Source organism: Myodes glareolus, chromosome 3, assembly GCF_982192425.1.
Source record: "Myodes glareolus chromosome 3, mMyoGla1.1, whole genome shotgun sequence".
NCBI classification, from domain to species: Eukaryota; Metazoa; Chordata; class Mammalia; order Rodentia; family Cricetidae; genus Myodes; species Myodes glareolus.
In genome coordinates this window covers 122941316-122963522 of record NC_142028.1, presented here as the reverse complement: position 1 = coordinate 122963522, position 22207 = coordinate 122941316, and positions in this window count along the sequence as shown.

Here is a 22207-nt window from a genome sequence, read left to right as displayed (position 1 = left end):
AGACTTTATTGAAGTGAAGACAGAACTGTATGGTTATAATCATCTGCTGGTCTTTGTTGATGGCCAAAGTGTTTCCTAAGAAATTAATATTGGAAATTATTCCCAGAATTGGCAACCCCATATCTCTGCAGTCTGGCATTGACCCATCCTTCATGGCCAAGTTATCTCAATTGCTTTCTAAGGCCCTTAACATAAACTGTAAATTTCATTGTATCTTCAGAGCTCAGGAAAAATATAATGAACAGAAATTTAATAGAAACTTTAACTAAATGTACTCTTGAAACTGGTGGTTCCTGGGCTGACTTTTTGTTTTATCCTCTTCTCAGAGTCTGATATACTTTCTTCTGAGAAAAATCATCCCATATGAAGTAATCTATTGGCAATGACCACATTTCCTAATTCTTCAGGTAGATGCTGGACTATTATCAGATTGTCCCACTCCAATCTCTTGGTCCTTAAAAGGGTTGCAATTAATCTGGATAAAATTCCCCCACAGTCTATGCCGCTGAACCTGTTGGGGACTGATCACCCATTTTAGCCCGGAGATGCGGTATTAGTTTGCCACTTTAAAACTCAATGATTTGAACCTAGGTGGAAAGCACCTTACATCGTCATTCTCAGGACTCCTTCTACTGTTAAAATCACTCGAATTTCTGCCTGGATTAATCACTCATTCCTCAAGAAGACACCTGAGGAGCCCATGGAAAAGGAGGCCAACCCACAAAGGTAGAAAATGACTGAAAAGGAACCTTTAAACCCAGCCACACTTTCTTGAAAAATGTAGAGCTCAGTAAAAATAAATTTTAAAATAAAGTTTTGAAAATCTTACTTGTATGTGCTATAGGGGTACCCCCACACACACTCTCTAGCCAGGCAGTTGTGGCATGCACCTGGAATCCCAGCACTTGGGAGGCAGAGGAAGGCAGACCTCTGAGTTTGAAGCCAACCTAGTCAACAATCAAGTTCCGGGAATGGCACAGTGTTACACAGAGAAACATTATCTTTAGAAACCAAAAATAAAATTAAAATATCAAGCATTCTAAAGTTATGTTTAATATAACTTTGTGTTCTTACCATTGAAATTTTTATTATGATTGTCCTATGACTAACAGTTTTGTTATTTTTTTCACAAACTCTGCAAACAATCTAAATGTATCTTGACAAAAATACTCATCCTTATCATAGAAAACACTGTGAAATTGTCTTGCCTTATTAATGATTGCATTATCTTCCAGGGCTCATAGTTTGAACCCCAAAAGGGAAACAAACAGATTTTAGCCAGATAGATGGAAAATACTTGGCATGAACTAATTTAACTGATCAATCCCAAAATAATATCATAGACTTCAGTATAATCAAGTACTCTTTAAAGGGTTCTGATAATGGAAATTGAAGGTGGGCTAAAATAAGAAGGTAAAGGAATGATTTATTAATCACTTCAATTGGATATAACATACTCAGATTTCCCTATTTTTTTAACTAATAATGTGAAACATAATCTCTGGGTCCATTTAGCACTAAAAGGGTGATGAGAATATTCCTTCTGTGTCAGGGGAAATCCCTCTATTCCTGATGCTCAAAAAGAAATTTATATGTAATAGGGGTTTCTAGTTAAAATTTAAAAAGAATAACAGGGGACAAAAAGGACAAGTCCCTTTTAATATTTCAAAATGCATTGCTTGTTTGTTTCTGACTGCGCAGCATCTTAGACCAGAAATAATCACACAAAAACTGTATTAATTAAATCACTGCTTGACCCATAAGCTCTAGTTTATTATTGACTATTGCATATTAATTTAACTCATTTCTATTAATTTTCTATTAATCTGTGTATCACCACATGGCTGTGGCTTACCAGCTTATGTTCTGGTGTCTGTCTATGGCAGGGTTACATGGCTTCTTTCTAACTACTCCTTCTATCTCCCAGAATTCAGCCTAGCTTTCCCTGCCTACCTCTATTGCCTGCACAGGCCCAAGTCATTTCTTTATTAGTCAATGGTATTCACAATATACAGAGGGGAATTCTACATCAAGAATGTGACTGATACTCCCATTGATAATATCTTTTCCTCCATTGTTTATATTTTGATTTCATGAATGTTCCGTCTTATTGTAATTTCACTTCTTAACACACTCTCTCCCATGGTAAACAATTGCTATTGGGATGGACTTTTTCCTGTGAAAATAATACTTATTCTGGACCCCCAGCAGGATATAAGGGCTTCTGTGGCATAGGATGGGTTATACCTATTCAACTCAACAAATCTTTACAATCTATTAAAAGAATTAGAAGAGCTCTTCCTGAAAATTGTGATGATTCCTTAAATCTATTCACTCCCCTATAGTTGCTGCTACCACAACCTTCCTGTTACCTATACCAGGATATGCTGTTGAATTACAAAGAGAGTTTCTATGAGAGAATGGACAAGATCAACAAAACTGATGACAACTTAGCTGTAGGAAGTCTTACAGCTTGCGGTTACCTACCTACTGGGGAGTGGCCTCTTAGATCATATATGCGGATGCAGAGCCTGTATCTACCCTTTATTCCTTTTCTCTGGTTGCTCTTTTAAGTTATTGGATTTCTGGATTCGATCTCTGTTCACCATTCAAGCAGAGAATTCTGATTTGTGAGTTTACCCCTAAATAAATAAGCATATATTTCTCAATTCTGAGCTAATGTGGGATTTTTTTATAAGCATCCATTCCACACAACTTATGCTGGAGAGGATATGGGAATGTGGGATAATGAGAACACTCCTCCATTGCTGGTGGGAGTGCAAACTGGTATAGCCCCTTTGAATATCAGTATGGTGATTTCTCAGAAAATTAGAAAACAACCTAGCTCAAGATTCAGCAATACCACTTTTGAGTAAATATCCAGAGGATGCTCAAATATACCACAAAAACATGTGCTCAACTCTGTTCATAGCAGAATTGTTAGTCATAGCCAGAAACTGGAAACAACCTAAATACTCCTTGACCAAAGAATGGATAGGGAAAATGTGGTACATTTGTGTAACGGAGTACTACATAGTAGAAAAAATAATGACATCTTAAAATTTGTGGTCAAATAATTACCTCTCTCAAACATCATATTGTGTGAGGTACCCCTGACACAGAATGACAAATATTATATGTACTCATCCATATGCCTTCAGACATAAAACATAGAAAAATCAGCCTACAATTCACAATGCCAGAGAATCTAAACACAAAAACCCTAAGAGAGAGACATACGTGGATCTAAACTAAAAGAAAGCAAAAAAAAAAAAAAAAAAAAGACAAGATCTCCTGAGAAAATTGGGAGAATGGGGACCATGGGAGAGGGTTGAAGGGGAAGGGAGAGGCAGGGAGGGGAGCAAAGAAAAATATATAGGTCAATAAAATCAATAAAAATAAAAAATACAAAGAGAGGTTTCTAAAATACTCAGTCTAATTTCAGAAACTACTAATATAGAAACAAACATATTAGCAGAAATTGATTAAAAACTGAAAAAATGTGAACAATTGTTCTTCAAAATAGAGCTACAGTCGATTTGTTGTTTCTTAAATATGATCTAAGTTATTAAAAATTTGCTAGAAAGTGCTGTTTCAAGATCTCTGATTTCTCTCATATTTTGGCAAACAATATGATAATTTACATAAAAATTAGACAAAGTCTCTAAAACAAATTTATACTGGTCAATATGGCTAAATTTGTTCTTCTCTTCATTGGCCCTCTAATATTAGTTTTACCAATTATTGTAATCAGGCCCTGTGCTCTCAAATGTGTCACTAATTTGATCTCCCATTGATTTAAAAAGTTCTAGAACCATTTGTGCTCAACCACATTCTCCTATCTGCTATTTTACTGGGAAATATAAATCAAGGTGGAACTGAAGAACTTGGCTGACTTCATTTTTAGGTCAGGATCTAGTTTGGTGTATTTTTAAAAATTAGTTTCTCTTAACTGTGAGAGTTGAGTTGCTCTGTTTCCTAGAACTTGACCTTCCACAATTAAAGATCTTTATGAGTTTTTGAGAATATCCTTACCCTTCCTGACCCCCCAAGACTTCTCCCTAATCACTTGACAGATGACAACAGAATGATTTCTTAAATATTTTTGTATTTCTTTATGGCATTATCATTTTCTGCTGGGCGGAGACACTTGTTCATTCCTGAGTACCCAGAAAAGGAAATAATCACTCAGAAATTGTATTATTTGCAATACTCTTTGGCCAATAGTTCTATTCAGCCTAGCTCTATTATTCCCTGTCACAGGCCAAAGCAGTTTATTTATTCATTGACAAATAAAAGCAACACATAGACAAAAGTACTTCTCACACCATTTCCCCTCTTCTGTTTAAATAAAAAGGGAGGTTTTAACTTTAACATAGTAAAATTACATATAACCATACTGCTATCAAGCAATAATTATAGTTACAATATTGATATCTACTTTATCTTTTATAATAACTAAGGAGTCTTCAACTCCATCAAAGACTCTAGAAGGATATAATATTACCTAAGTAAGCAGAAAGTGCATTAGAAACAACTTCCAAAACTCTAGAATTGACATTGACATCTCGCTGCCTGGATAATTACTCAAAGTTCTTCTATACCATTGGGGCATCTATCTTCAGCCTATATGCCCATAGTATCAGGCAGACTTTTGGACAAAGCAGGAAATTTCAAAAACAACTCCATCTATATGGACAGTTTGTCAGTCATTTTCTTCTGTGTCCTGCAGAATTTCTGGCAGAGTCTTTTGTGAAGCAGAAACCCCAAAGAACCATCTCCCCTTTAGGCAAGTTCAACAGCCATTTTTTTCTGTGTGTCCTGCATATCCTGTTTATACAACCTAGCATCAAGCAGTCCAGGCAAGAGCAATTTCTTGACCAAATGGCTAACAAACTCTATTAGAAACATCTTTGATGCCCATCATCTTCAAAGTAGACTGGTGTTGCCAGAAGCAGATGTGACTTACTTTCGTGAAAATTCTTAAGTTTTTAATACATTTTAAATGCCATATTCTGAAGGTCTTTGAAAGATTTGAAAAATACCTATCTAACTGAAATATATCTCTATATATTTAGAAAATCTAACATGACTACAAGTTTGAAAATTATAGATGATTATCTATTAACCTGTATTTCTTAGTTATACATTAATTTGTAAATGAGCTACACAAAAACAATACCTTAATCAAGAGAAGGAATATTAATATCTATATATTTATCTAGTTATATATGTAAGAAAATTTACCTTGAATTTGTATCAATAAGCAAAGATTCATACCAATGCAAATCTTTATAGCATATCGCCCTTTAAATGTAAACAAACATTTATAAACAATATTTAGGAGTTTAGGTGTAATTTTCTCCAAAATGCTTTCTGATTTTTGTTGGGTGAAGTATTTTCTTTATGGGGGATTTTTACAGAGATCTTTCAGGTGGTCTTGGTCCATAAAACCACATAAGTCTGGAAGGAATCCACAAGTTTTCATCTTTTATGAAAACAAAAGCTTAGCAGCCTGTACAATGAAATGTCTCTCTGTACTTAACTCATTCTCAGGTAAAACATTCAAAGAAAGCACAATAATAAACATAATCTAGTCTCTCTTTATATTTTCCATATTTATATGGCTTATTTTTCTATACTCTGAAGCCACAAAACAATTTCTCACAAGTTAAGAGTTATGGATAATAAAAAGGGGAAAAACTTACAGATCACCATCCCAAACAACTGTCCTCTTGTAGCAAACAGAAAACAGAGACTCTAGCTGCAGGAATGGGAACTGGAAGCAAGAAAGAGACCACACCCCAATGGGCTCGTATCTTGAAAGCTATTGGCTGAAAAAGCAGAATGTGCTCCTGCAGCAATACTCCTTTAATCTATGACAGTCTATATTTTTTCTCTTTAAATATTTTTATAACCATTTACTTCATTTTATCCCTGTCTTTATTCTTTTTCTCTTCTCTCTCCTAAGCCTACATACATTTATTCAACACTGACCCATTTAGAGGTCTTTTCAATCTGGATTTGTCTTTATTGAATGTGTATCTGTAATTATTTTCTTACCAGGAGTTTTTTTTTTACTTAATGAAATTATGTTTTATTTATTTTTCCAAATGTACAGCTGACTGAACCTATTTATACATCTTCACCAGCAACTGAGGCATCTCCACTTTATGTTTCTGTCCTTCTGTAAACATATTTGTGATTTCACTCCTTGGAATAGATGATTTGAAAGAAATGGATTTGGGGCTGCTCTCTTTAATCCAACTTAGCTGGAATTGCTGACCAGTTTAGGTGCACCCCAGTAAAATCAAAATTCTTCAAATTTGTTTAAAGTTGAGTTATTGGTCTTACTCTTGTCATTAGGATTAACACAAGGATAATTTGGTTTACAAGGTTCTCAAGCAAGTCAGAAATCCAAAGCAAGACTACAACTCAAATCAATGAATATTAATATCAAAAGTTTTAATGAGAAAAGGGTGCTGAGTTATGTTCATTTTATGATAATTAATGTACCAGTATACATTATATATTAAAAGTCAAGTAAGCAATAGAAATGGAAAGGATTTGGAAAATAGCGAGAAATAATATGTAAGAAAGTAGATTTTCATCATCATGGTCTTCCTTTCTTTCTGTTAACCAATGTGTGAAGATTTCTGTAACTTTTAGAAAGAATAGCAGTAGTTATAGTCTACAACAGAAGATGTACATATGTGGTTATAATTCACAAAATACAGTTATGAGATAAATAAGAAGCAATGTTTGAGTTGCATGTGAGACATCATTATCTGAAAAGAACAGAAGTCATTTCCAAAGTTACAGTGTGTAACCAGTAAGTTAAGCCTCAGAGGGAAGAGCTCAAGGACAAGTAGGTTGATAAAATGATAGGGCAAGAAGTCTTGTAGATGACATGTTTTCATCAATATGTGGAGTAGAAGTATCAAGAAAATTATCCTAATCTCAAATGTATCATGCTCTTTTCAAACAGTAAAGCATCCCTGAGATGCCATCCCTTGCTGTATATCTCTTCTGCAGTATGCCAATAATTATCTCTAGAAAAATGTAAGTTCCAAACCACCATCATAATGAAAGTCATTTTCATAATGAAATCTGGTACTAGACTAAAATTAAACTCTATTTGCTAACTTTATTGTATGTGGTGTGTATTTGACAGCTGGATGTACAGAGCACAACATGTTTTCCTATGTAACTATGCTGTTTTTCATATGTTTTTTCATAAGAAAAGAATATTTACTTTCCATAATTTTTCTTAACTTTTAAAATTACTTACTCTCATAATCATTTCAATTGCTTTCCATTATCTACTTTGTAGTTTTGTTAGGTAATATAAAATCTAATTTGCAGAATCAAACCTTATATCCCATGTAGAATTTTTAGTACAGAAAATTCAGTGTTAGTGGGCTTATATTATCATAACATTGTGTTTCTATTAAAGACTATAGCCTCCAGTGTTTGGCTGATGACCAGAGTGAGAGCTTTATTATCCAAAGCAGGGGTAGTGTTTCCTCAAAGGCAATTGAAACTCTTCAGAAATGTCGAAGACTTTTCCTAAGGCTGAATAATTATTGTTTTAAAAATGCTTTGAATTTCCTATGACAAGTTTGGAGAATATAAAGATGGCAAAGTGAAGGAGATTAATAGATTATTGATTGGACAGGCTAGTAATTCCTTAGTGAATTGGATTTAGTTCCTTCATTGAGACCAGGTCAATGCCATAAATTTTCTAGAAAATCAATATTCCAAAGGATGCTAAGAGCTAGACTTTTAGACATTCTCTTGGTTATTTTAGGTCTAGGTGCATGTTACTCACTCCAACAACAAAGAGTAGAAAGGACTGGAAAATGATCAGAGGAAGCAATTTAACATTGAACATAGAGTGTTTTAAACGGGTAAGAAACTTAGAAGCACATGGGTGGCCTCTGTAATATGTGACTTTATGGAAGTCTATTTGTTTTAAGACTTCCAATTGCTAGAATGTTAATGTTATGTCAGAAACAATCTAATTATTTTATCTTGTAACATGAATAATTAAAACCTAGAGACAGATACTGGGGTTCAACCTGAAGATATGAAAAGCAATGCAGCCTAACTACTAGAGAGGTGTTACCTATAAGAAATCTGCATACTGAAAGAGAGCAAGTTCCTATCACTCCCTGCCTTACATTCCTTTCTAATGCTAGAATTAAAGGCATGTGACTTCCTAACACTGGTATTAATGGTGTGAGCTACTACCACCTCAATCTGTTTCTGCATTGATCTTGGGTAGCCCAGAATGGCTTGAACTCAGAGAGATCGATCTGCCTATATATCCCAAATACTGGAATTAAAGGTGTGTGACACCACTGCTGGGGCTCCAGTGACATAGTTTTAACTTCTGATCTTCAGACAATATTTATTTATAAAATGTTAATGAAATATCACTATGTTCCCTATTTTGTCTAAAATAAAAATGAAGGCTAAAAATAATATAAGAAAATTTATATGAAATAAGTACAATAACTACACACAATATATTCAAGCAATTAAATACATTGAAAAGTCTAGTCTATTTGCATTTGACAAATTCAGAGAAAATATTCCATATCTATCCTATCTTGTGAGTCCAAAGTCTTGTGCCTAATTTAATCTCTAGTATAACTTGCTTTCTTCAATTAGTAAACCATGAGAACTATAACTATAGTTAACTAGTCTCCAAAACCCCGAGAGACCCAAGAAGAAAATAATATTAACTCTTTAAGCAGAACGTGCAAGAAGCAACTTCTAAAAATCTTGAGAAAAGACACAAACAGCTGGCTTTTTGGACAGTCACCCAAAATTCCTCTGCAATGTTGGGGCATCCATCTTCTACTTACTAGCCTAACATATCTGACAGACTTTCCTATAATGCAGGAATTTTGAAGGACCGTTCCACCTTGTCTGGGCAGAATTTAGCAATCACTTATGTCCTTCTTTTCTTATTAGGCAAGAACACTTTTTTGCCCAGTGGCTTACTTTTGCCACAAAGGGATCAAACTCCATGTGGAATTTCTTTGAGATCCATCACCTTCTCTGAAGTATATTGTTGCTTCCAGGAGCAGACATGTTTCATTGTTATAAAAAAGAAAAAAGGAACCTTTGTTATTACAATATCTTACGTGCCATATTCTGTAGATCTCAGATGTGTTTGAAAATAAATTTTCAACATAGAAAATATCTCTGCTTGATCTTGGAAATATATCAAATATGAGTACAAGCCTGATTGTAATAGTGACTAATTACTAACCTGCATTTCCTTGTTATTCTAAACAATTGATGACAATAACTTTAAAGAACTAGAAATTTGCCAGTTAAGAACTCATTGCTAAACGAGTTGTATAGATAACAATACCTTGAAAAAGTGTAGAAATGTAGGGAGTAACTGCTAAGCAAGTGAGCCAGAGCCAGAGACCACTGAGGATCCAGGATTGAATCAGGGACCTTCAAGGGAGTAGACCTAAGCCACGACCCTGGTGGGTCTGGGCATGAGTCTAGGACCTTCCAGGAACTAGGCCTGAGCTAGAACCTCTGTGGTCCGAGCATTGTTCTGGGACATCAAAGGGAATAGGCAGGAACCTGGAACCTCTGTGGGTCTGAGAGTGAGTCTGGGACCCCTGAGGGTATAAGCAGGTCCTCTATATGTCTGAGTGAGCCAGAGTCTGGGATCTCTGAGGCAGTAGACCAGAGCCAGAAAACTTTCTAGGTTCAACTTTAAGCCAGGGACTTCTGTAGGAGGCTTTCCAGACCAGTATTTAAAGAAACAGGGTAAAGTCAACAACTTAAGCCAAAGTAGGCCTGAGACAGCAAACACCAAGGGAGCAGAGCAAAGCACAGGAGCACTGAGCTATCTCCAAGAACATGAAGTAACCAATGGGGTAAGGTAAATCTTACCAAAGGCAATCTACAGATTCAATGCAATGTCATTCAAAATTCTAGCAAAATTCTTCAAAGACCTTGAAAGGACAGTACTCAACTTCATACAGAAAAGCAAAAATACCAGGATAGCCAAAACAATCCTGTACTATAAAAGAACTTCTGGAGGATTCACAATTCCTGACTTCAAACTCTAATAGAGAACTAAAGAACTGAAAACAGACTTGTATTGGCATAAGAACAGAAAGGAAGACCAATAGAACTGAACAGAAGGCCTGGATATCTATCCACACATCTTTGAACTCTTGATTTTTGACAAAGAAGCAAAAATATTAAATGAAAAAAAGAAAGCATTTTTAGCAAATGGTGCTGGATATCAACATGTAGAAGAACAACTATAGACCCATACCTATCACCAAGCACAAAACTCAAGTCCAAATGGATCAAAGATCTCAACATAAAGCCAACTACACTGAACCTTAGAGAAGAGAAAGTGGGAAATACACTTGAACAGATTGGCACTGGAAACCATTTCCTAAACACAACCCCAGCACCACAACACTGAGAAAAACAATTAATAAATGGGACCTCCTGAAACTAAAAAGCTTGTGTAAAACAAAGGACATAGTCAACAAGACAAAACAACAGCCTACAAAAATGGGAAAAGATCTTCACTAACCCCACATCAGACAGAAGTCTGATCTCCAAAATATACAAAGAACTCAAGAAATTGGTTATTAAAAGAATAAATAATCAAAAAAAAGATGGGAGTACAGAGAACTATCAACAAGGGAATCTAAAATGGATAAAAGACATGTAATGAAATGCTCAACATCCTTATTCATCAGCAAAATGCAAATCAATACAAACCTGAGATTTCATCTTATATCTGTAAGAATGTCCAAGATCAAAACTACAGATGACAACTCATGCTGGAGAGGTTGTGGGGAAAAGCGAACACTTTTGCACTGATGGTAGGAATGCAAGCTGATATAACCTCTTTGGATGTCAGTGTGTGTCAATTTCTCAGAAAATTAGGAAACAACCTTCCTCAAGACCCAGTAATACCACTGTGGGTATATATCCAAATGATGCTCAATCATGCCACAAGGATATGTGCTCAACTATGTTCATAGCAGCTTTGTTTGTCATAGACAGAACCTTGAAAAAACCTAAATGATCCTCAACCAAAGAACGGATAAGGAAAATGTGGTATATTTATAGAATGGAGTACTACACAACAACAACAAAAAATAAAGACATCTTGAATTTTGCAGAAAAAAAATGAATGGAGCTGCAAAACATTATTTTGAGTGAGGAAACCCAGACACAGAAGAACAATTATCACATACACTCACTCATAGGTGGTTTTTAAATATAAAGCAAAGAAAACCAGCCTACAAACCACAATCCCAGAGAACATAGACAACAATGAGGACACTGAGAGATACTTACATAGATCTATTCTACATGGGAAGTAGAAAGTAGAAGAAAACAAAATCTCCTGAGTAAATTGGGAGCATGGGGACCTTGGGGGAGGATTGTGGAGGGAAGGGAGAGGCAGGGAGGGGAGCAGAGAAAAATGTAGGGCTCAATAAAAATCAATAAAAAACAAGAGTAGAAATGTATTTAGAGTTGTTCTAACAAATTTATCTCAAATTTGTATCAATATACAAAATTTGTATACAACATACAAAAGTCCAATCCAATGTAAAACACTTAAAACTAGTACTTGTTTTTTTAAAGTAGATTAAATAACCTCCCATTTTTCCTTTTCATAACTATATCCTCCCATTTTCTTTTCAGAGTTCATTTAATAATCTATCCTTCTATCCTATCATATCTACATACCCCTTTTCTTTTTTAAAGAAGCACTTTAAATCTAATTTCCTTACCATTACCAATAACAACTTGTAGCTGATTTCCTTAAACAATAACAGATATCTGTAACCATTCAACAGCCAAATATCACCCACCCATCTACTTGGTAATATGGACAGCATATTCTTAACTTTACTTCCTGTTGACTTGGGACAACAGTATCTTTAGGGAAAAGAAAAAAATGAGTAAATTATCAAGTCATGGGAGAGCTAAGTGTATCATTCTTTGTCCCATCTCTGCATAATGGGAAAGTGCAGGTCTTGACTCAAGTACCAACTAGAGAAATCTGTTAGGCTGGATCATTTCAGCTAGCCATTTCAGCTAGAAATGGTTCTGAGCATTTTGTAGTCCAAAGATGATCTTTAGGTGGTGTTTTTTCAGCTTTAGATGTCCCATTTGTCTAGTAGTCTTCATATTCCTTAGCTGGATATCATTATTCTCCTGAAAGTACAAAATCAAAACCTTTCCCCATCCCTAATTTTGGGAACCTTGTCTTTTGGCAACTTATATCTATCAAGTGGAAAGCATTTGTCAGTTTTATAGGTTGGTTTAAATTAAATGACCATGCTTCAGGGTTGACTGTCATCTTTTCTAATTAATAGGTATCTCTTGATCAATTTGAATCTTTATCAATTTGAAGGACTCTTAAAAGAAATCCTACACTAGCTCATGGAGGGTTCTAAATTTAGGAGTAGACTCACAGATCACAATCCTCTACTAAAATGGGAAACAGCAACTGAATCCAGCAACCAGGAAAGACACCAGACCCATGCTTTATCTCAGCATATATAGTTATAAGAAGTCATGACTAAGTGGGTGGGTAACTTAAAGACTACTGGGGACAGTAATTCTTTTTTTTTATTAAATTATAAAAGTTTCCATTTCAGCCCCTTCTCCCAACACCCTCCCACTCCCCCCACTCCCTCTCCTCCTCCCTCTCCATCCCCTAGAGCAGTCAGGGTTTCCTGCCCTGTGGGAAGTTCAAGTTCCTCCCCACTCCCTCCAGGTCCAGGGAAGGTGAGAGTCCAAACAGACTGGAGTGCCAAAATCCAGTATATGCAAAGGAAGCAAGTCCCAGTGTCATTGCCAATGGCTTTTCAAAAAGGCTCCGGGCCAGCCACATTCAGAGAGTCTGGTTGGATCACGTTCTCGTTCAGTCCCAGTCCAACAGGCCTGGAGACAGTAATTCTTACAATACCTCTTCCTTTTGTTTAAATGAGAAAGTTCTAAGCCTAATACAAAGTTATATACAATAAGAACAAATATCAGGAATAAAAATTAGAATTATAATAAACATAAACAATAACAGGCAAAAGACATGTGATACATGTTTTAATAATTATTCTATCTTAATAAGTTTATGTCTTGTATATAATTTGGCAATAAATAAATAAATAAATAACTTGGCCAAGTCATGAGAGGAAAGTAACCACAAATATTTAGTATTCAACCCCATTGAAGATCTGAAAAGGTAAATAATATTAGTTGAGTAAGCAGTATGTGTAATTAGGCAACTTTCCAAATGTCCAACAGATGACAGAAACAACTGGCTACCTGATCAAGCACCCAACTTCTCATTTGCAATGTTGGAGCAATCAACTTTAGCTAAGGCCTAGAATAATTAACAGACCATTTTTAGAGGCAGGAAAATATTCAAAACTATGTTATTATCCAGTCTTGGCAAGATTTGTCAGTATTTTTTTGTATCCTGCATGTCCTGTCTGGACATCATGTATTTTGTCAGTGGTCAATACATGGGCAGTTCCTTGCCCTAAGGTCAGTTTTGCCAAGAAGAAAACAAGTTCCATGTGGAGTGCTTTCAGTGCTCAACATTCTTTCGGGAACAAATCAGTGATTCCAGGAGCAATTGTGTCTCATGTCAACAGAACCCTAAGTTATTTAAATGCCGTATTCTATATGTCTTTGGAATGGTTGAAGACTACCCGTCAAAGCAGAATATAATTTCTTTGTATCTAAAGAAGCTAATTAGTATAACTATAAGTATGACAAACATGGATGATTCTTGACTTATAATTCTTAATACCTACATAAATTAAAGTCTAAGATTTCATATTAGAATATCAAACAATATTAAAACAACTGTGCAACAAATGAGGACAATGACCTCAAAAATATAAACAATGTGTTAGTATCTTCATCAGAGGTAGAAATTCATATTGCAAATATGATAAATATATTCCAATAATGTATCAATATACAAAATGTTTCAAGCAGAAGAGAAAGCATGCATGCATACAATATGACAAAATAACTTTGCCTAGGTATACAAATATAGTAGATGAAAATAGAAACATATTCAATATAATTTAAGCTTGTATCAATATACAAGAATCTATACCAAAGTAAATTATCTATAAATAGTTGCTCAAAAGTATTTACTCTATTACTCATTGCTTTTATTAGTGTGAGTAATCTCACTAATCTATTATCCTGTCCAATTATCTCTCTTTTTTTTTCAAAAAGTTCCCTGAGCCTACATAATTTCTTCCCCAACTCCCAACTCTATACAAATTATAATCAATCGCTAAATGATGTCTCTAACCCTGAAGACAAACTTTGTTAAGAGAGGGTACATCATCATCTTCTAGAATTACTCCAGCAGTCATGGGGGTAATGTTCTTTCTATGGGATTCATAAGAGTAAAAGGATGGTTAAATTCCAAGATTATTGTCTGGTATAATTGTGAATAATCTCTGAGTATTTGGTAAGGTTTTTATGAGGGTCCTGTTTGGAATTCCGGCCAGAACATTGTAAAAAGGAGCACAATATCAGCTAACAAATTTGAATCATTCTGATCATTTGATACCCAAAACAGGTCTTATAGTAGCGCTGTGAGCATCATGATAATATATCAACTAGGTGTAGCTGGAGTTAATGTTGTGGGGCCCCACCTTCTTCCTGGAAACGTCAATGATTACTGACAGAAAATTTCCTGTTCATTCTGTTACCTTAAACATTATTTATGTAGACATATATAGTCAATGAATGGTACAATAGAGAAAAATAGGTATGAAGAAATGTAATTTGTTTCTAAATTCTTCATTCTGTCCCAGACCAGACAGCACTTGCTATGAGACAGAAACTATGAATTTTTCTTTTAAAACACGCTTGGATTGAGAAGGACAGAGCTGTTTTGTGTGTGTGTGTGTGTGTGTGTGTGTGTGTGTGTGTGTGTGTATTTATATCTATAACCAGTACTTACAAGTCATATTTTTCTTGATTTTTCTTTTCTTATTGTATGGATATTTTTCCTTCTGTCAGCATCCAAACATCCAGGATCTCTTGAATTTTTGAAGATGTGTACTTTATTTAAAGATAAAAGCAGAACCCTGTCCCAAATCCTATATTGTTTCCTTACCACCTGTGTGATTATCATCATTGTAGATGTGCTGTTATTTCTCTTTCTCAAGAGATTTTTCATTTTCAAAATGAAACTTTATTAATTTTTATCACATTCATAATTTTTCTTCTTCTGTAGAAACAAGAGCAAAACCCCTTCCACAATGTAGTACATTTCCTGGCTTCTACTGTGTGGTTAACACACCCTTGAAATATAATTGTTAATTTAATTCAGAAGACTTTTCTCTTGACCAATGTCTCTCTGCTGCTGTTGCCCCCTTCTCATTAGAGTTAAGATAATTCAACATTGATAAAACATTATGTATTCTATTTCTTGGAGGATTTTCCATTCCTTTCTGTTTTTAATATATTCTTTATGTTTTGATTTTCTACAACTATATGACCTGTAGGATTGTGTGGTATAACTACAATATGCTTTATATTCTAATAAGCAAAAAGCTGTTTCATTTTCTTAAAGACATATGCTGAACCATTATTTGTCCTTATTAGCGCAGATATACACATGATGGACATAACTTCTAATAAAAGTGTGACTACTGAATCAGCCTTTTCTGAACTTAAAGCAGTTACCCACAAAAAACCTGAATAAGTGCCAATGGTGTATTGTACATATTTGAATTTTCCAAAATTTGTAAAGTGGAATACATCCATCTGCCAGATTTCATTCTTTTGAGTCCCCTTTGGGTTAGTTGCATCAGGCAAAAGTGTTTGGTTATAGAAAGAGCAGGTAGGACATGACTTTATAATCTCCTTAGCTTGTTGCCATTTAATAAAAAAAAATTTACTATTGGCATGATTCTGAGTCCTTCAACGCAATTCCTATCAGTAATTGATCAATTTTTGCATTACCTTGTGCTATAGGACTTGGCAGACCTGTATGGGATTAAACGTGTGTTATATATATGGGACAAAGCCTATTCATGAATATATATTGAACTTGTATGAATAATGAAATAAATTCTGTATCATTTTGTATAAATTTAGAAGTTTCAATATGTAAAACAATGTTTTCTGCATATTGTGAATCTGTAACTATATTAAGAAGTTCTTTAAAATCCCTTAGCACCATGAGAATAGCATATAATGTTGCCTTTTAAACAGAATTATAAGGGCTTTATTCCACCTGCCTTAAATCTGATTTGTAACCTGCCTTTCTTGACTTATTTGCATCAGCATAGAATGTACAGGCTCTAATTATTGGTGTGTAGCATACAATGCAGGGCAGGACCCAAGAAGTCCTTTTATAAGGTTTATTCTATCACTTTTGGGATTATTGCTATTTGTCTCTATCAAAAAATGGCGCAAGCTCTTTGTCAAGGTTCTTTCTCTTCCTATATATATTTTTTTAATTTAGAAGTAAAAGGCCCTATAATCTCTGCTGGATCTAAACTTGCTAGTTGACAAAGTCTCAATTTTCCTTTTATAATTAATTCAGATACATTTTCCACTTATTTTTTTTTTAATTTTTAACTTGGTTTATTTGGTAAAAACTTCCATTCTAAAATAATATATTTCCTTTGCATTAAAATTCCTGTGATAAAAATTCTGGAAGGCAATACAACTAGAATGTAATTAAGATTTGGATTCACACTGTCTGCATGTGCACCCTTTAATTTTTCTTCAACAACAGTCAATTTGTTTTCTGCTTTAGTTGTTAATTTTTTGAGATTATTTAAGCCTTTGCCACCATATAATGTTTTGTTTAGATGAACTATTATTTCAGGTGTTATCCATACAGCTGGTCATAGACTGGAAATGTCTTCTAACAATCTTTGAAAGTCATTCAGAGTCTGCAGTTAGTCTCTCCTAATTTGTACCTTCTGGGTTCTAATGTTCTGTAAACCTATATTATAACCTAGGTAATTGATTTAATTTTCTCTCTGAAGTTTTTCAGGACCAATTTGTAATCCCCATTTGGGCAAAACTTTCTTTACTTCTTCAAACATTCTTTCTAAAGTATCTGCATTTGAATCACATAGCAAAATGTCATCCATGTATTGTTAATTATAGAATTTGGGAAATTTTTTCATAGTAATTCCAAATACTGACATAAAAGGTATTGTCATAGAGAGTGACTATTGAACATTCCCTGTGGATGGATGGTCCTCTGGTATCTTCTATTAGGTTGAGAATTATAAGTAGTCAGTGTGAAGGCAAATTATTCTCTGTCCTTTTCTTGCAAAGGTATAGTGAAGAAACTATATTTCAAATCAATAACTATAAGAGGCCATCCTTTTGGTAATATAGAACCAGAGCAATTTCAGATTGTAGGTTGAATTACCTTATTGACAACTCTTATATCTATCACCATTCCCCATTTACCAGATTTCTTTTTAACAAAAAATACAGGAGAATTACCAGGGCTGGTTGATTCTTGAATATGATGAGCATCTAGTTGTTCTTGTACAAGCTGTTCTAAAGCCTGCAGTTTATCTTTTGTTAATGTCCACTGTTTAACACATATTGATTTCTTGGTTAACCATTTTAAAATGGGGGCTGTTGGTACCTCCAAAGGTTTGCTAATTGCTTTGTGTTCTTGTACAGTTTGAGTGGCTGGTGACCTTTGTGTATAGTACCTTATAATATCCTTCACAGAATTATGTGTTTCTGTGACTTCAGGAATGTTAATCTGGGTATTCCATTGATTCAGTGGGTCATGACCCCATAAATTCACCGCAATATTAGCCACTTATGTGCTCAGCTTTCTTCTCTGTCCTTCTAGCCCTATGCAGTCAACCCATCTCTTAGTTTGTTTCACTTGAGATAGGTTTCCAAGTAATAGTAATTGAACATCTGCTTCTTGAAAAGGCCAGTTTGGATGCCAAGATTCTGGAGTAATGGTACTCATGTCTGCACCCATGCCAATCAAATCTACAATTGCAATGCCAGTTTTATACACTCTTAGCTTTATTCTTTGATTATTTATAGAAGTCTGTCAGAATAAACATTTCCTATTGAAATTTTTGATTCATCCTCCATTTTTATGTTTATGTCATTATCTAGAACATTTTTTTAAACAGATGACTCTTGATTTTTTAATTTTTCTGGTGAGACATGTTCTCCAAAGTGACTGAGAATGTCTGGGCCACTTTTAGCTTGGGGATCTGCAAGAGGTCCCCTAAAGAGTTCCCAATAGTATCAGCTTGCTTGTCTGTCTTTTGTTGATCTGCATTCATTGGTCCAATGTCAGCCGTTGTCAAACCTTTTACATATACCTGAAGGCTAAGTCATCCTATTCTTGTCATTCCCAGAGGAGACATTCCTAGGAATTCCTTGTCAACAATAACTTTTTAGATGTCCTATTCTACCACAATTAAAACATTTGGCATTTTATGCCTCATTCCTTTGGAAATCTTTTTTCCTACCCAAGATTCAGTATTATAGTCAAATGTCTCAATGTTCATTGTATGCAGGATCCATTCATTCATTGATGCTAATATAAACATTAAGGGCCCAAGTATCTTTTTGCATTCTAATTTGGCATTTTCAAACACTAGAAATTCAGTAAGTATTCATCTAGCGTCTGGGTCTGGTACTCCTATTTGTACTGCTTTAGGTAATCTTTGTAAAAAGTCACTAAAGGGTTCTCTCTGACCCTATTTAACCCTGATGATTTAATTCATTTTCCTAGTTCTTGATGCCTGTTTCAAGCATTTAAGTCTGCTTTTTGGCATAGGGACAAGATTTTTCATTGTAAAGAGTTTGAACCTGTGGGTAAGCATAAGCATCCTCACCAAGAATTTGATCTTAGCAAGTCTCAACTCCTTTTATTTTTCCCTGTTATTCTAAAATTTTAGCCTCTTCCCTGAAGTAACATTTAAAGATTAGTTGAGGCCTGTCATTCACGACTACTGAAACTAACTGAAACAAGTCATTTGGAGTCACCTTAATGCTAAAAGTCCATGTCTTTATCATCTTCCTAACAAATGTGGAATGCAATCCATAAGTTATGACAGCTGGCTTAATTTCTCCTAGATCATTCATTCCTATAGATATCCATTTATTTTCTTTAAATTCTTTTGGACCTTTATAACTTGATGCTTTGTCAGAGTAGATTACCGGGTAAGAACCTAAAACCCTGGTTAAGTCATCTCTAACTGCTACTGGCAAAGTTGAATCCTGTCCTTGAACCTTTTTTCCCTGCTCATAAGCTCCAAAAATTACCTCAATCATTTCAAATATTTTTACTACTGTCTTTTGTAAAGCTGAATCTCCAGGACTGTATATATTTCTCGTAATTTCTTTGAGGCACCTAGCCTCTGGTCCTCTTTCTGCATATGTGATACAAAGGTCTAAAGTTTTTCCTTTAAAGATAACATCTCATCCTTGGATATTATTTGGATAGCATGCAGATTGCCTTCCTGGAGAGATACTCTATCTGCTAACCTATCATAACTTTTTCACCAATTTTGGTTATCAAATCAAACAGTATTAATTCTTTCAGTTATTTTCTTAGTATTTTTTGACATGGACTCAATTTTGTCTGTCAAATTAATGTTACCCTTTTTAACAGTATTAAGTTTTTTAGGTAACTTGATTTTCAATGATATTAATCCTGTCAGTTAGCTGTTCATTTTTAGTCTGTAAAGACTGTATCATTTCTAAAAGTGCATCATTATTGGCTGTTTTATCAAACCATTTTCTTAAGCATATAATATGAAGAAAAAGCTGAGGCCCAACATGCATGTATCACAACAACCATAAAAGCCTTGAAGAATCCAATCCATAATACTAGCAAAAAAGTTACTAAAAGTTTCAATGGCAATGTTTTCTGCCATCATATAACTTTAGTTTATTTATTTATTAATTAATAAAGTATTTACCCAGTATGAGGTCTGATAAACTATTTTTGGTGTAATAATCCTTATTGTTTAATAGGTGTTGTGGTTGCAGTCACAACTGTCCTGAACCACTTTGACGTTTTTGCCTTGGTGCTGGTTAAATACTGAGAAATATGCTTTGTTTGACAAATTAAAAGCAATTAAATTACTTCCATATACAGAGCAAAAATCTCCAAACTCGAAGGCAGAGAGCACAGACTGGAAGCTGTGCAAGTCCCCACATGGTAGGGAACCATGGAAGAGAATGCAGCAGGAAATGTGGCAGTGGTGTCAGGGGGCATGCATATGCTTTGAAAATTTCCCAGTCGCTGCACAAAGTTAGCTCCTATGTGGAAGGGGTTCTACAAAAAAAAATCTTTTAGGTAAAAGCAAGCCAAGTGGGTGCGGTGGGAGCTTTTCTTGACGATGGACTTAGACTTTTAAGCCGGTGCATTGGGTAGATGTGGAGTCTGGAACCATATGTGCACCAAATAAAGAAGGATGCTTCAAAGAAATCCTACACAAGCACAGAATTGAGTATAATAGAGGATTATTTATTTAGAGGTAGATTCACAGATCACAATCCCCTACTCAAATGGGAAATAGCAACTGAATCCAGCAGCCAGGAAAGAGGCCAGACACATGCTTTACATAGGCATATATGGTATAGGAGACAACACCCAAGTGGGTAGGGAACTTAAAGGCTATGTGTGGTAGAAATTTTTACATCATCAATTTTTATGGTATCCATATCTTTTCTTCATCTGTGAAAACAAAACAAAACACCTTCAACATAACACAGGTCCTCATTTTCACTGTAAAGTCAGTATATTTTTACATGTGCCAGCTGATTTAATTCAGTTGTTTTTTTCTACTATTTGATGGATCTCTGCATCTATTGTTCCTTTCTTATTATAACTTAGAAAATCCAAAGTTAATAAAGCATTAAGCAATTTATTTTGTGGGCATTTATTATCTCTTTCTGTTTATTCAGTATATCCTTTATAGATGGATTTTATCTTTCTTTAATGGCCTGCCCAGTGTAACTGTATAGAATACCTGTTATATGCTTTATATTATAATCAATAAAAAAAACTGTTTTATTTTCTAAGATACATATGCTGGAAATTGTTAGTCTTTATTTGTATAGGTATGCCCATAATGGCCATAATTTCTAGAAATATATACTTACTAAATCAGCCTTTTCTGAACAGAAAGTAGTTGCCCATTGAAAACCTGAATAGGTGTCAAAAGTGTGGTATACATATTTTAATTTTCCAAAATCTACAAATTGGAGTACATCCATCTGCCAGATTAATTTCCTTTGAGTACCCTTTCTGTTACTTCCTACAGGTAGTAGAATTTGGTAGTATTAAGAACAAGTAGGAAATTTCCTTATAATCTCCTTGGCTTGTCACCACGTAATGGAAAAGTCTTTTTTTTAACCTTTGCTATTTGCATGATGTTTCTTATGATATTCTGAGATCTCAACATGTTTCCACTAAATAATTGATTGAATTTTTTATATTGCCCTGTACTAGAGAATCTGGAAGATCTGCAAGTGATCAGATGTGTATTATGTATATGGGACAATGCCTATTCCTAATTATATCTTGTAACTGAATAAACAATAAAGTCAATTCTGTGTTATATAGTATAAATTCAGTAATTTAAATATGCAAAATAACTTTTTCTGCATATTGTGATTAAGTAACTATTTTGAGACATTCTTTAAAATCCTTTAGTACTGTGAGAATGACATATAAGTCTGATTTTTGGACAGAATCATAAGGGTTTTGTTCCAATTTACTTAAATATTCTGATTTGCAAACTGCCTTTCTTAATTTATTGGCATCAGTACATAATGTAGAAGCTCCAGTTCTTGGTGTGTCCTGTACAATCCTATTAAAGATCCAATTTGTTCCCTTTATAAATCATATTCTCTTGTTTTTCAGATAGTTGTTTTTAATCTCCCAAAAATTTAGTGCAAGCTTTCTTTCACTTACTTTCACTTTTTTCTTTTCACTTTTCTTTCACTTTCTTTCCATAGTTTGTCAATTTAATCATTATTAAAAAGTATTTTCTGCTGATTCTATTCCTGCCCTTTGATGAAGTCTTAATTTTCCATTTAGAATTATCTCAGATATCTTTTCCATATAAGTTTTTAATATTTTACTCATTTATGTGTTAAAAAGATGCATCATAAGATATCTTTC